This window comes from Hyperolius riggenbachi, chromosome 10 (genome assembly GCF_040937935.1).
Source record: "Hyperolius riggenbachi isolate aHypRig1 chromosome 10, aHypRig1.pri, whole genome shotgun sequence".
Lineage (NCBI taxonomy): Eukaryota > Metazoa > Chordata > Amphibia > Anura > Hyperoliidae > Hyperolius > Hyperolius riggenbachi.
The window spans coordinates 133315620-133329687 of record NC_090655.1 but is presented as its reverse complement, the minus strand read 5'-3'; positions in this window follow the sequence as shown (position 1 = coordinate 133329687).

The window sequence follows — 14068 nt, the reverse complement described above, 5'->3', positions numbered from 1 at the left end:
TTAGCCCTTCCGGATCCACCATCCACCAACGCCTCGACCGGCAGGTAGCCGACTACCTGGCCTTAAGTGTGGATGTAGACACTGTGAGCAGTGATGAACCCCTAGACTACTGGGTGCGCAGGCTTGACCTGTGGCCAGAGCTGTCACAATTTGCCATCCAACTTCTTCTGTCTTGCCCTGCCTCAAGCGTCCTGTCAGAAAGGACCTTCAGCGCAGCTGGAGGCATTGTCACTGAGAAGAGAAGTCGCCTAGGTCACACAAGTGTTCAGTACCTCACCTTTATCAAAATGAATGAGGCATGGATCCCGGAGGGCTACTGCCTGACCGAAGACTAAGGCCTTGATTCATAAACAGCAGTGCGATAAACAAAATCTTGTCGGGAAAATACTGCACTCGGTATTTTCCCGGTCTGTGTGCTAATTCATAAAGATTTCCCCAGCTGGCCTTGGAGGTCGGTAAATTACCGCAGCCCATTGAGCGGTAGAGTAGAGCAGTGTCCCGATTCTCTCTTTGCCCTGCAGAAATGAATCACACAGATGGCTCTCTCTGGCTCTCCCACTGATGACTCAGACAGATGAGTCACACAGTCTTTCCCTGCCTGCAGAAATTACTCACACAGACGGCTCTTTCCACTGATGACTCAAACAGATGAGTCACACAGTCTTTCCCTGCCTGCTGAAATGATTCACACAGAGGGCTCTCTGGCTCTCTCCACAGATGAATCAAACAGACTTCGGCTCTCTGCACTTTGCATTAGTCAGAGCTGTCAGAGCTGTCGGTAACTTGTTAAGACCTCACCAGAGGTGTCGGTAACTACCGCCAGGCTTACCGCTTGTTGAAGGCTTTATGAATTGACATTTGCTGACAATTTACTGACATGTGTTGTCGGTAACTGCAGCCAAGTCGGTAATTTATCTCCCTGGTTGGTAATGTCAGCTTTTCATGCGGTAACATCCTTTATGAATTGACATTTTGCTAAGTGGTTGGTTAAGTCTGCTGTTTTCAGCATTACCGCATGAGGTAATGCTTTATGAATCGAGGCCTAAGTCAGTCCCCGCACACAGCATCTCTGCATGCACGCCGTGTGACTGCCTGCTCCAAGACTAAGTCGGTCTCCAGTCCCCACACAGCATCTCTGCCTGCAGGCCGCTTGACTGCCTTCTTCGCCACCACCAACAGGGTCCAGGACTCCAGGCGGATTCCTGAATTTTTAAGGCCGCTGCTAGCAGCGGCTGCTATAATAATTTTTCTGGTGCGTGTACATGCCTGCCTAATTTTTCTGGCTGCACTGCGGCTGCACAACAAAACAAAAGGCATGTACATGTGTCAATTCCCCTTCGTGATCGTTACCCTGCCGCGGTGAAGGGGCTTGCGTATCACATTGAAGCAATGACCAACGGCTATATGAGTGTCTCGGGGGGGGGGGGGGGGGGGGCACACCCAAGATAATAAGGTCGATGCTTCATTGTGGAGAGACCAAATTAGATCGGCTCGACAGTCACTGTTGTTCTGTCATTGAGCTACCTCAGCCAGGCGACCGTATGGGCTTGAAAACCGCTATACCTGCACACTGGCCATGGTGTGCACCAGTCCAGCACGGCCGTCACTACACAAACAGCTGTTTGCAGTGCGTTACACAGTGAGTTTGGCCTGTCAGTGTGAAGCAGTACACTAATTAAACTACCTGATTGATGTATACAAATGCAAGATGATTTAAAGCATTTTAGGCCTCCAATTTAGCATGCAATGTGATTTCTGCCCTTAATACGCTGCTGTGCATCAAATCCAGAATTTTCCCCTGGACTTTTGGCGTGTATCCCACTCCGCCATGCAAAAACTCAGGTGTTAGACCCCTTGAAACATCTTTTCCATCACTTTTGTGGCCAGCACAAATGTTTGTAGTTTTCAAAGTTCGCCTCCTCATTGAAGTCTATTGCGGTTCGCGAAAGTTCGCGCGAAACTGAACTTTTGCGGAAGTTCACGTTCGAGGTTCGTGAACCGAAAATCAAAGGTTCGAGCCATTTCTAATATATACACAATATGTATAATATACTATAGGCTAATTTGCACAGAATACATCGGTGACATTTCACATACATAGATAGCAGTTGCAAACCTTCCCATTCACAGACAACAGCCAATTAAGTAAAAAAATGAACACAAAAAAAAATTGAGCACAGATTATTTAACAGTGCAGAAGTGCAAAAAACATGGATGGGCTGCATCTTTTAGAAGAACAATGAACTAAGGGGGGTGGGATGTGGTGGGGGGAGTGAATGAAAAGAGTTCAGTGAGTTGACAGCTGAGGGGAAGGAGCTGTTCCTGAGTCTTGAGGTCCTGGTGGCGATGGACCGAAACCTCCAACCTGAAGGGGGCCGATTGAAGAAGTGGAAGCCCAAGTAATAAATAAATACAATCATCGATACTCCGGAGCGTAGTCTGGAGTTGTAGAGAAGATCCAGAGGGGGAAGTGGTTTCTCGATGATTTTCTCTGCTGATTTGATAACCCTCTGTAGTTTGTGTCTGCCACTGGCTGATGAGCCAGCGTACCAGACTAGGATAAAAGAACAGAGGACAGATTCAATTGTGGTGGAGTAGAAGCTCATCAGAAGTTTCTGGGCCATACCAAACTTCTTCAGTTGACAGAGGAAGAAAAGCCTCTGCTGGGCTTTTCTCTGGGTTGAGGCAATATTGGCCTTCCAAGTCAGGTCCTTGGAGATGGTTGTGCCCAGGAAGCGAACACAAGGAACTCTTGCAACTTCCATGCTGTCGATGCAGATTGGAGGGGGGTGGAGGCGTGCTTCCTGAAGTCAACAATCATCTTGACTGTCTTTGCGGTCTTTAGGACCAGCCCATTCTCCCTGCACCAGTAACAGATTCTGTGGCGGTATGCCTGCTCATCGTTTTTGGTGATAAGGCCAACTACGGTGGTGTTGACGGTGACAGGAGCCTGTTCCATGCCTGGTTCCCATTTGGGGAGCTGTGATCTGTTGAAGGAGATACATAGAGGGAGGGGTTGCATGGAAGGCATGGATTTAAAACCAACCCATCAAGAGCATAGTGCAGTATTTGTCACCGCAGATGAAGTGTAAACAGTGCAACACCACCCATGTAGGATCCTGCTACCATACCAGTGCAACACAGTTAATTCCTATGGCCCCACTACCATAAAAGATCGACACAGACCATTATATGACCCCGTTTGGAATAACAGATCAGCCCTGCCCCCTTATACAGGGAGCACAGACTAGCGTGTAGGCCCTCAGCTCAGTGACAGTGAAACGTTGGACAGGGCGCATGGGCTGAGAGCAACAGCATCATAAATCACTAAGCTTGTAGCAGAGACCCAGAGTCACAAAGAACAGATGGTAGGTGATGGGCAGCAGTGGTGCAAGGCAGTAGGAAGGTGGGAAGCAGCAATGGAGCAGGGCATTAAGTATGTAGGAAGCAGGTAGACAATGATTGCAGGAGAGCCCCAGACCCAGCAGCAGAACACTCAGTCCCATGATCCCAGGCCCAACACCAGGGTTCTCACCTTGTGGTAGGGTCAGGGAGAAAGCGGGGTCCTGGCACAGCTGTAAATTCTATATGGAGTGGCTGGAGCAGTGGCTGGCAGCGGTGAGGTTGCTGAATTCAGTGCTCATTTGCTTGCAGCTGTTGAAACACAGGAAGGAGTTGATGGAAGGAACTGAGGAGTCTGAGGGGGACCCAGCTTGTTGAGTGGTGAAGGATCAACCTAGTATGCAGAGTGGGAAGGATTCAACTGAGCAGACCCAGCTGGCAGAGAGGGGGAGTAGCAGGAACGGCAATAACAGCCGAATATCCAGAGGTGAGGGATGCATGGGCGACCCACCAGGCTGACGTACATCGTGCCGCTTCCTGCTTACAGTTGGTCTCGTGCAGGCAGTGCAGGTTGGGGTGTAGTGTGGTGGGGGCCATGCCTGGCCACTTGAGAGGTCTCCTGATTCCTGGTGCTGGCCTTTCACAACCAGGAGGTGCGGAAAGAGGCAGGGCTACGGGCCGATTTACTCTTAAAATCCCAAACGCAATTAGCGCGGTAAAAATCACTGGACACATCCACGATTTCAGAGCAATCACGGTCAGCGGTTTATAAGCACTGTACTGCGATCACTCCAGAATCGCCTCAAAACTGCTGCAGGTAGTGCGTTCGCGATTGAACGCTGCCATAGGGTAGCAAAGCACTATCCTTTAAAAAGCGCTAACGCTTTAGGTGTGAATGGGCCCTACGGCAGCCTGGAAATGTTGTGCTGCCCGTGGAGAGCGGTTAGCTGTGGAGCCAATGGGGGTGAGCTCTTAGAGTAGGTTCACACTTGTAGTAAAAACAAATCCGTGGCTCTGTTTTTTTGGCCCGGATCAAAAATGTTAAAACCAGTGTTAAAAATAGCAGCCATCTTCACTCATAAAAAAAAATGGATCCAGCTGCGTTTCGGGAGACCCGGTTTCAACATTTTCACAGACCCTGGATACACAGAAGGGTAGTGAAAATCAATGAGACTGGAAACAGAGGCCGTGGCTACACCTAGGCTCCATTTTTTTCCTCTAAAAATGGAGAGAAAACAAATTAACAAAAACGGATCCGTTTAAAATGGACCGGATCCTGAACGGACAAGTGTGAACCTACTCTTAATGTGGGTGGCCGTGTCCGCGGATGTGACCTTTTGCTGGGACTCGGCTCCCTCTGGACGCAGCTGGGCTCAGACCTAAACCGGAGCTTGCTAGAGCCATAGTCAACTAAAAACTACTACAAAAAAAATTGCTAAAACTACTGAAAAAGTAAAAGTCCTACGAGCCCTGTTTGCCAAGGAAGCCTCTCGGCGCCATCTTGACTTGGACTGCAAGGACAATCTTGTCAATTAGTTTTTAAATTACGTTGAAGTTTAACACATTAACCCTTTTAGAAACTTGGAAAACAGTCAAACCCTGTTCCTGTTAGGTTCATGTTTTAGGCCCTGGGTGCCCAATAGGTCGATCGTGATCTACCGGTAGATCGCGACCGACTGCTGGGTAGATCGCGGCCTCCTGACCGCGTCCCAGCAAAAGTTACTCCCAGTAGCTGTATTATCGCGGCTGTGTGGCCGCGTCTCCTCACATTCTGCTGCCGCTGCTCTCGGCCAATCAGGGAAGGGATGGGGAGGGGAGATGTGTGGCTGAAGGGGAGAGGCCCTCCCTTTCCCCTTCAACCACGCATCGCCCCTCCCCATCCCTTTTCTGATTGGCCAAGAGCAGTGCAGGCAGCAGAAAGTGATGGGACGCTTGCTATCCATATCGCCCGCCGAACTGAACTCCCGCTCTCTTGGCTGCCTGTCTGGAGGAGCAGCAGATACCACCGCTGGAGCTAGGTAAATGATCACTTTGCTACCTGTGCTGGGCACCTACACTTAGCTACCTGTGCTGGGCACCTACACTTAGCTACCTGTGCTGAGCACCTACACTTAGCTACCTGTGCTGGGCACTTACACTTAGCCACCTATGCTAGGCACCTACACTTAGCCACCTATGCTGGGCACCTATACTTAGCCACCTATGCTGGGCACTTACACTTAGCTACCTATGCTGGGCACCTACACTCAACTACCTATGCTGCGCACCTACACTTAACTACCTATGCTGTGGACCTACTTTTTAGCTACCTGTGCTGTGGACCTACTTTAACTACCTGTGCTGTGGACCTACTTTTAGCTACCTGTGCTGTGGACCTACTTTTAGCTACCTGTGCTGTGGACCTACCTACTTTTAGTTAGCTGGTAGATCTCTTTATCGCGACAAATTTCAAAGTAGCTTGCGAGCCAAAAAAGAGTGGGCATCCCTGCTTTAGGCCATGGCTGAAATTTGAGCTTCATCTCACTTTAAGTCATCTAAAGCCTCTTCTTTCCCTCACCTCCTCTTTCTATCTAGATTACCCTTTTTACTTCTTTTCTGGCTCATGTCACCCACACCTTTGCTTAATTCTGAACTGTGCCCATGGCATCCATGTTGTGGTTACACAAATAGTCATGTCAGAAATATACTGAGTATGCTTATGATTATATCTGTTACCGAAAAACAAATGTTTGTTGTAATCATTCATGGTATGCACCTATATACCAACTGAAAATTGATCATTTTCTGTGATTTCATGGTTATTTTGTAATGATGTAAAACATTTTAAACAAATACAGTATATAACATTCTAAAGATCTCTCTTTTGTATACTTTTGACATGTCTATTTCTTTTTCTTCTCTGCTTTTTACTAAAAATGTTTGCTTAGATGTCCTAAATTATAGTGTTCCCTCCACATCCACACTGCATCATCAAGCATGTTATAATTTAGGGTTTAATTGTCTCTTTTTTTAACCCACAATTATAGCATAGTCATAATTATAATTAAACCACAGATATGTCAAATGTAAATGTAGCCTCTTGATAATCCTGCCACGTAGATTAGATATGGGTAGCCACATTGAAGTTTACATTGCTGTGCATGTACCTGTCATTAGTTTACATTTATGGTTTTGTTTGCTACTCACATATGCATCACCACAAGATCATGTGCTTCATTGGAACTCCAAAAGTATTTTTAATTTAGTTATAATTGAATGAGATTATAATTATAATCACATTCAAGTACTCAGCAGGAGAGATATCTTCTGAATCAGAATCAGCTTTATTCATCACGCATGACTGGGTCATGCCTGAAATTTGGTTTGGCACATACAGGGACAGTGGCGTAGCTAAGAAGCTGTGGGCCCCAGTGCAAGTTTAGCATTGGGGTCCCCCAAGCATGCTATAGATAATTAATACAACAAAACAACCACAGTGTCAGAGGTGCAAGAAGGGGATGGGAAACATTGTGTTAATGATCACTACTATTCAAATCAACTTTAGAAATGAATATTATCAGCACAGGACCAATAAAGAGCAAATACTGTGTTTGAGGGGAGGGCCCCTCAGAGCCCTTCTAGCCCAAGGGCCCCATGCGGTCGCTACCTTTGCACCCCCTATTGCTACGCCACTGTACAGGGAACCCACAGGGCTCAAAAACATGCATGTTTTGTTGACTAATCTACATTTAAGTGTATCTGCAGGGGGAAAAAATTGCTCTGGGGTATCTGATAGCTGGGATTTTGGGTAGGGAGTAACAGCGAGTGCAGTGATTGGCCCAATGATGGAGCCTGGGTCCTGCCCATGTGACAAGTGGCTCCAGTAGAAACACTCGTTGCCATACTTTTTCCCCTTACTGCAGCTGGGGCTTACTTTCAGGGTATTTTTTACTGTTAGTGCTTACTTTCAGGTGATGTATTAATTTCAGGTAAAGAGGGTAGTACTTTTTTTTTACCATTTTTGGTTACTTTTTCAATTGTAAAATGCTTAAAAGCTAATTTGAAGAGAATACGAAAATGATCTTCTGGGAGAAAACATTAATTGCATATGGGCCCCTGGCTCATATGCAGTTCATCTTTTCTCCTAAGTTGATAGTTTCACACCTTGGAAATAAAATGCCTTTTAAACCCCCAGCAAGCAACAAAATACACAAAAGCATTTTGATAATACTTTTTTATACTACTTTTGATACTTTAATTGCAAAATGCTGAAAAGTTATTTTAAAGAAAAGATGATTAATTATCACCTAGGAGAAAAAGTGAATTGCATATGTGCCCGTCTTTTAAGCTGTAAAACTAAGCAGAAGTAATGACCCTTTGAACTGTCCTGCAGTAAAACCTTTTCTTAAGCTGTCTCTTACTGTTTAAAGTGAACCTTAACTCAAACAAAAAAACATGAGTTTCACTTACCTGGGGCATCTACCAGCCCCCTGCAGCCATCCTGTGCCCTCGCAGTCACTCACGTCTCCTCCGGTCCCCTGCCATCAGCTAGTTTAATTTTTGCCGACTCTGAGTCGACAAGCCTTTGCACGCGTTCCTGCTGGTGCAGGACCCTATCACGGATGGCAACACATGTCTTTATACGCGTTGCAGGTGCAAAGATACGTGTTGCCATCCACGATAGAGTCCTGCACCAGCGGGAACACATGCAATGCAAGACCCACATTGGAAGCAACCATCCCATACAATTACTCAGTCCTAAGTGAGGGAAGACGAGACCGCAGAGGAGGGGGTGTAACAATTTGTGGCAAAACAACTCTGCAGCTCAGAGCCCTGAATGTTGGCTCAACAAAGTCCTTTGAATGTATAGGTGCCCAGATCTCAGCTGGTAAAGGCTTCAAAATGTTAGTGGTTTACAGTCCCCCCGGAGATGCTGACCCATTCCTACAAGAATTCTTAGAACTTCTGGCAATGGTGACTCTGTCTTATCCAAGATGGATCATCCTTGGTGACTTCAACGTCTGGGCTGATAACACTCAATCACAAAATGCAAATGAACTAATAAATCTCATGGGTGGACTAGGCTTCACACAAGTTGTAAAATCTGCTACCCACAGAGGAGGGCATACGCTAGACTTACTGTTCCAGCTTGGAATGGACATTAGTAACATAACAGTAACCCCAGTGGTGTGGTCAGACCATCACATAATACAGTTTACTATTGAACATCACCCAATCAAGCAGCTCCCTAAAGAAACAATCAAAATCCGTCCCCTGAATGAATTAACACCAAAGAGGATAACTGCCAACCTGGATTTTACAAATCTGCTCCATAGTCAAATGGACCCAAACACTCTAGTAACCCAGTACAACAACACGATATATGAAACACTTGACAGTATTGCCCCATGGCGCACCAAATCAGCAACCAAAAAGCAGAAAGCTAATTGGTTTGACAAAACCATCATGGATCTAAAAGAGAAAGGGCACAGACTAGAAAGACAGTGGCGTAAATCAGGGTCTGAGGAGCACAAATCTAGCCTAGTTCAACACCTCAGACAATACCAACAAGCAATAACCAACAAAAAAATCAGACTTTATCTCGCACAAAATATCTACAGCCAATAACAGAGCTGGTCAACTCTTCCACACAGTGGAATCACTATGCAACCCTTCCTGCCTAAAAGTCCCAACCTCTGCCTTCTTCACAAAAAAGGTGTCTACCATCCTTGCCAGCATTACACCAACAACAATTGACCACTGGACTTTGCATCTGCCTACTACCGTACCACCGTGGCAAGTCTTTGACACTCTGAGTGAAGAAGATTTTGGAATTCTCATTCAAAGTCTCCGCTCCACTACCTGCGACCTGGATCCTGGCCCAACTGGATCCTTAATGCAGTGCCCAGAGCTGATCAGGCCAGCACTTCACAAAATCACTCAGTGCTCCTTGCAAAGTGGACTTTTCCCAGAAGAACTAAAGAAAGCAATCATAAAACCCATCTTGAAGAAACCATCACTAGATCCTGATTCTGTAACCAACTACAGACCTGTGGCGAACTTACCATTCCTATCAAAAGTTATCGAGAAAGCAGTCGCCAACCAGCTAGAAGCCAGGCTTACAGATAACAACATCTTTGATACTTTTCAGTCAGGATTCAGGAAAAGGTACAGCACTGAAACGGCATTAGTCCGAGTAATGAATGATCTACTTACTGCAAGGGACAAGGGTGATTGCTCAATTCTGATTCTTCTCGACTTGTCTGCAGCATTTGATACTGTGGATCATGAAATACTAATCCAGCGACTGAAGAATTACTGTGGCCTAAGGGGTACTGTTCTTAGCTGGTTTCAGACCTTCCTAACTGGCAGGACACAGCAAGTATGTCTGGGCACACACTACTCTAATTCAGTGCCACTTCCCTATGGAGTTCCACAGGGTTCTGTACTATCACCATTACTCTTTGCAGTCTACATGCTCCCACTGGGCAAAATAATCCACTATGGCCTAGGACACCATTGTTATGCAGATGACACAAAACTGTATCTGTCCTTCAAGCCTGGCACCCAAGACCCATCAGCATCCATAAATGCGTGTCTAGTGGATTTAGAAAATTGGATGAACACCAGCTGGCTGAGGCTGAACTCTGACAAAACAGAGGTGTTGGTGGTAGGTGGTCCACACATGATGGATAAAGTTCAAAACGCTCACCACCTCAAACTAGCAATTGGGGGAGATACTATACAGTATAAAGACTCTGTGCGAAACCTTGGGGTGATCCTGGATGGAAATCTAAAACTCAAACAGCAGATATCAGCTGTCGTCAAGTCTTCCTTCTTCCATCTAAGAAATATAGCGAAAATCAAACACCTTATCCCAGCTGAAGACCTACCTGTCCTGGTTAATGCATTTGTATCCTCCCACCTACACTACTGCAACGCCCTGTTCATCGGATCTACAGATAAGGTTCTGCGCCCCTTACAGCTAGTACAGAATGCTTCAGCCAGACTCCTAGCCAATGCCCCCCGCAGCTCACACATCACCCCAGTACTGCAAACTCTTCACTGGTTGCCAGTAAAATGGAGAATCAATTTTAAGATCTGCCTGCTGACATTCAAGGCTCTACACCACATGGGACCGCAATACATAGCGGATCTATTGGAACTTTATGCCCCTCCATGCACCCTCCGCTCTGCCAACAAGATGAAGCTGGTCATTCCCAGGATACACTTAACATTTGGTGCTCGGGCATTTTCCTATGCAGCCCCTACTCTATGGAACTCACTTCCACAATCAATACGAGAGGCTCCTTCTCTGGACAGCTTTAAAAAAAAGGCTAAAAACTCACCTCTTTTCCCTAGCCTTTGAGACTGCATAATGCAGGGTCACAGCGCTTTGAGTCCCCAGGGAGAAAAGCGCTATATAAATATTATTGTTATTGTTGTTATTGTAACAGTACAAATTAGACAAGCTGGATGGTATCTGAATATGTAGATGTTTAATGGCGTGAGAACCATTTATATGGCTAATTCTGTTAAAGATGGGCACGAAGACCACCTTACATGGTATATGTATATGGTATATCCTATAAATTAGGATATTCAGATAAATATTATTTATTAGGGTCATGGTAAATAATTACTGATGATCATAGGCATAACAATAGCCCTCGTGACCCCAGCGTAGGGGGATGGCTTTTGGGGCCCGCTCCTGGTTAAGTGCAGCGTAGCAGCAGAGTATGATACATTTCCGGTTTCCAGCAGAGTGACACGTCCACCACATTGGTCTCTTCACCTGCACCATACTGTCTATCTGCTTGCGGCTCCTGTTCCTGTATTTCACGCGGGGATAGCAGCCACAAGCAGATAGACCGTACTGTGTGGCTGAAGAGAGGAGTGTGAAGGACATATTCTGCTGGAAGCCGGTAAAGTATCATGACGAGTCACTGCTACTCTGCTGAATTGGCAGTGGGGGGCCATGAGGTATAGGCATTTAACTGAGGCTCAGGTCAGCATTTTGATCTTGGATGGGCAGGGGGTCTAGCCGGATCAGTTCTGCTGGGGTCCTGCAGACAAACCTTTCTCTATTAAATTATGGTATTATTATTATATAAAATAAAAGGGTGTGTCCATTATGTTTGTATTATTATAATTTTTTTAACACGATAGTTTGATGCCTAAACCCATAGGCGATTCACTTTGCCAGTTTGGTGACAATGCTTTGCCTATCATCCTTATAACAGGCTCATAGCTACCAACCTAAATGATTCCCCTACTGATTTCAAAGCAGTTCTACAATTTGTGATGTGAACAAATTTTGCCAGATTCATACAACACCAGTGAGGATTGCTGCCACTTGTTATGGATGAATTCAGACATAAGTGATGAAAGTTCTTGAGAACGTCTGCTGTGAATAAAATTCCAATGTCCCAAGCTCACATATTCCATCTACACTTGTAACGAGAAAATTGTATGCTTAGAAACTTTTTTTATCTGCTACACGCAGTTCAAAGTGTGGCATTGTTTGAATGATGTTGCTTTAAAGTATGTAATAGTGTAAGCATTGTTTATAGTTAATTGGAAAACACATTCAATGACTTGTAGCGATACAGCCATAACATATTGCAGACGCTCTCATGCATTCTGCACTTTTATTCTGCCCAAAGGGAGTCTTCATTCTGTGAAATGGGGTTACATAAAGTATATGTAATGCTTACATTGGGATGCCTTAAGCCACACACACCGTTAATTATGGCACACAGTATTCTCATTTCAAAGGCAGGCCTGCAAGTAATTGAAATGAGTCTAAAAATACAGAGGCCAACAGCTCAAGGCTTGTAATTTTTTTTCACCAGAAAATGTCAGAGGAACTTCCTAATGAGTAGCTATGTGCCAGTATTTTTAGAGCTGGGAATATATCTATTTAAAGAGGTTAGAAAACCTCAGACACAAATGATAGAACAGTCTCAGGCGGTAAGCGGCAAATAAGAAAGCCATGAATTGCTACGGAGGTGACCACACTGCTGGAGTGCTCTTTAGTCTTATGGATTAACCAAGGTCATCTCTTTATAGACGGAAAAAAACTAAAAAGAGATTGGACTTCAAGTTAATTTAATCAAAAATTATTTTCTGTTAGCAGAAGGAATGACGCAGCACAGATTTGAGCCACAGGTAAACAAAAGTATAATGAAACTTTTTCGACCAACTTGTCATTTAAACAACAAGTTGGACATGTGTACGCGTTGTCGAGCGACTGATAACAGCCAGTTTGCCCGATCCGCGTAGCAGATTCGTTTGACCAACTGTCGTTCAAACGACTGTCAGGTCCGTACGTGTGTACAAATGACTTCTAGTCATCAACTAATAGATGTTCAGACATACAGTCATTTGATCAGTTGTTTACTCTAGTCCATTGTTCTACCCAGTCCATTGTCCATTATCAAGTTGGTCAAACGACATGTAAATTAGGTAAATTAGCATATCAGACACTTTGTTGTTCAGTGTGTTTAAACGACTTGTTGTTTGCACTTCAAGTCGTTCAAACGATTCGTTTAAATGACAATCAGGTGTAAAGTTAGACGTGTGTACGCATCTTAAGGCACCGTCAATTTAGGTCTTAGGAACGATTCCAGCAGAAGACTAAATGCATAACAATGCAGAGCACATGCACCGAAGTCTGTCTGAAGCAAATTTCAAAAGCCGTTGCCCCTAGCATTGCACAGTGTAAATCAACATATTAAGATTGTCAGACCACAGAGCTGCAAGTCATGTGGTGAAATTTGCATGAAGCGTAAAGTTCAGGCCACAGCACAGTAAGTCTAATGGCCAGAGTAGGTTATATATGCAGAGCTGGAAAAAGCAAAGCACAGCCTAGCATGACAGTTTGTTGCAACGCAAATTGCATGCTTTCAATGCAAACATCATGCAGTTATATTTGCACGCAATTCAGAGCAAGACGGCCAGATTATGCAGCATAGGTGCAGGCTTAAATCCGGTGAAGGCTGGAGATATAGAGATTAGATAGACAGCTGGAGATACAGGAGTGTAGATCAGAGGAAACTACAAGTGGCACCTGGGTGGGCAAAGCCCTGCGTGGCCAACATGTTTCACTGGGGACCTCCTGGCATCATCAGGGTAATTTGCTTTTTCATGTTTATGAAACATTACCGAGCTATGTTTACACTGCCGTTATACTGATCTGTATCATGGCTAAATAGATAGCAATCTTGCTTTCCAGTTTTCAAATTCCATTAAGCACACTGTCTGCATGGAGTATGTACAGCTTAAAAAGCCGTAACGACTCTTAGCAGAACATAAAAAAGTATTCATAATACCCATTATGTTATCTATCCTAGTTAGCAGATTAAAAACAACACAATATATATATATATAGATGTGTTAGATGGGTCCTGCTCTTGTCCAACTCCGGTGACACCCATAACCTCCAGTGATACACATGTACCAGCAGTATAATGCTAAGCAATTTTCAGGGGAATTGCTAGGATCCCAAAAGATTCAGGTCACCTTGGGGCACCAAGGAAAAAAGTAGAGTAAGGCATGCGAAGCACGCCACGGCAAAAATAGGCATGTGTGTGCTGGAAAATGGGCATGGTCATGACATGGGCGTACCCAATTGTAATGCAACAGTGTAACTAAAAAGGGCTCTGAGTTTTTTTTCCCCCAAAAACACACAGTTAGGCAAAGGTAATTAGACAACGTTTTTTTGCCCAAAAACACACATATAATA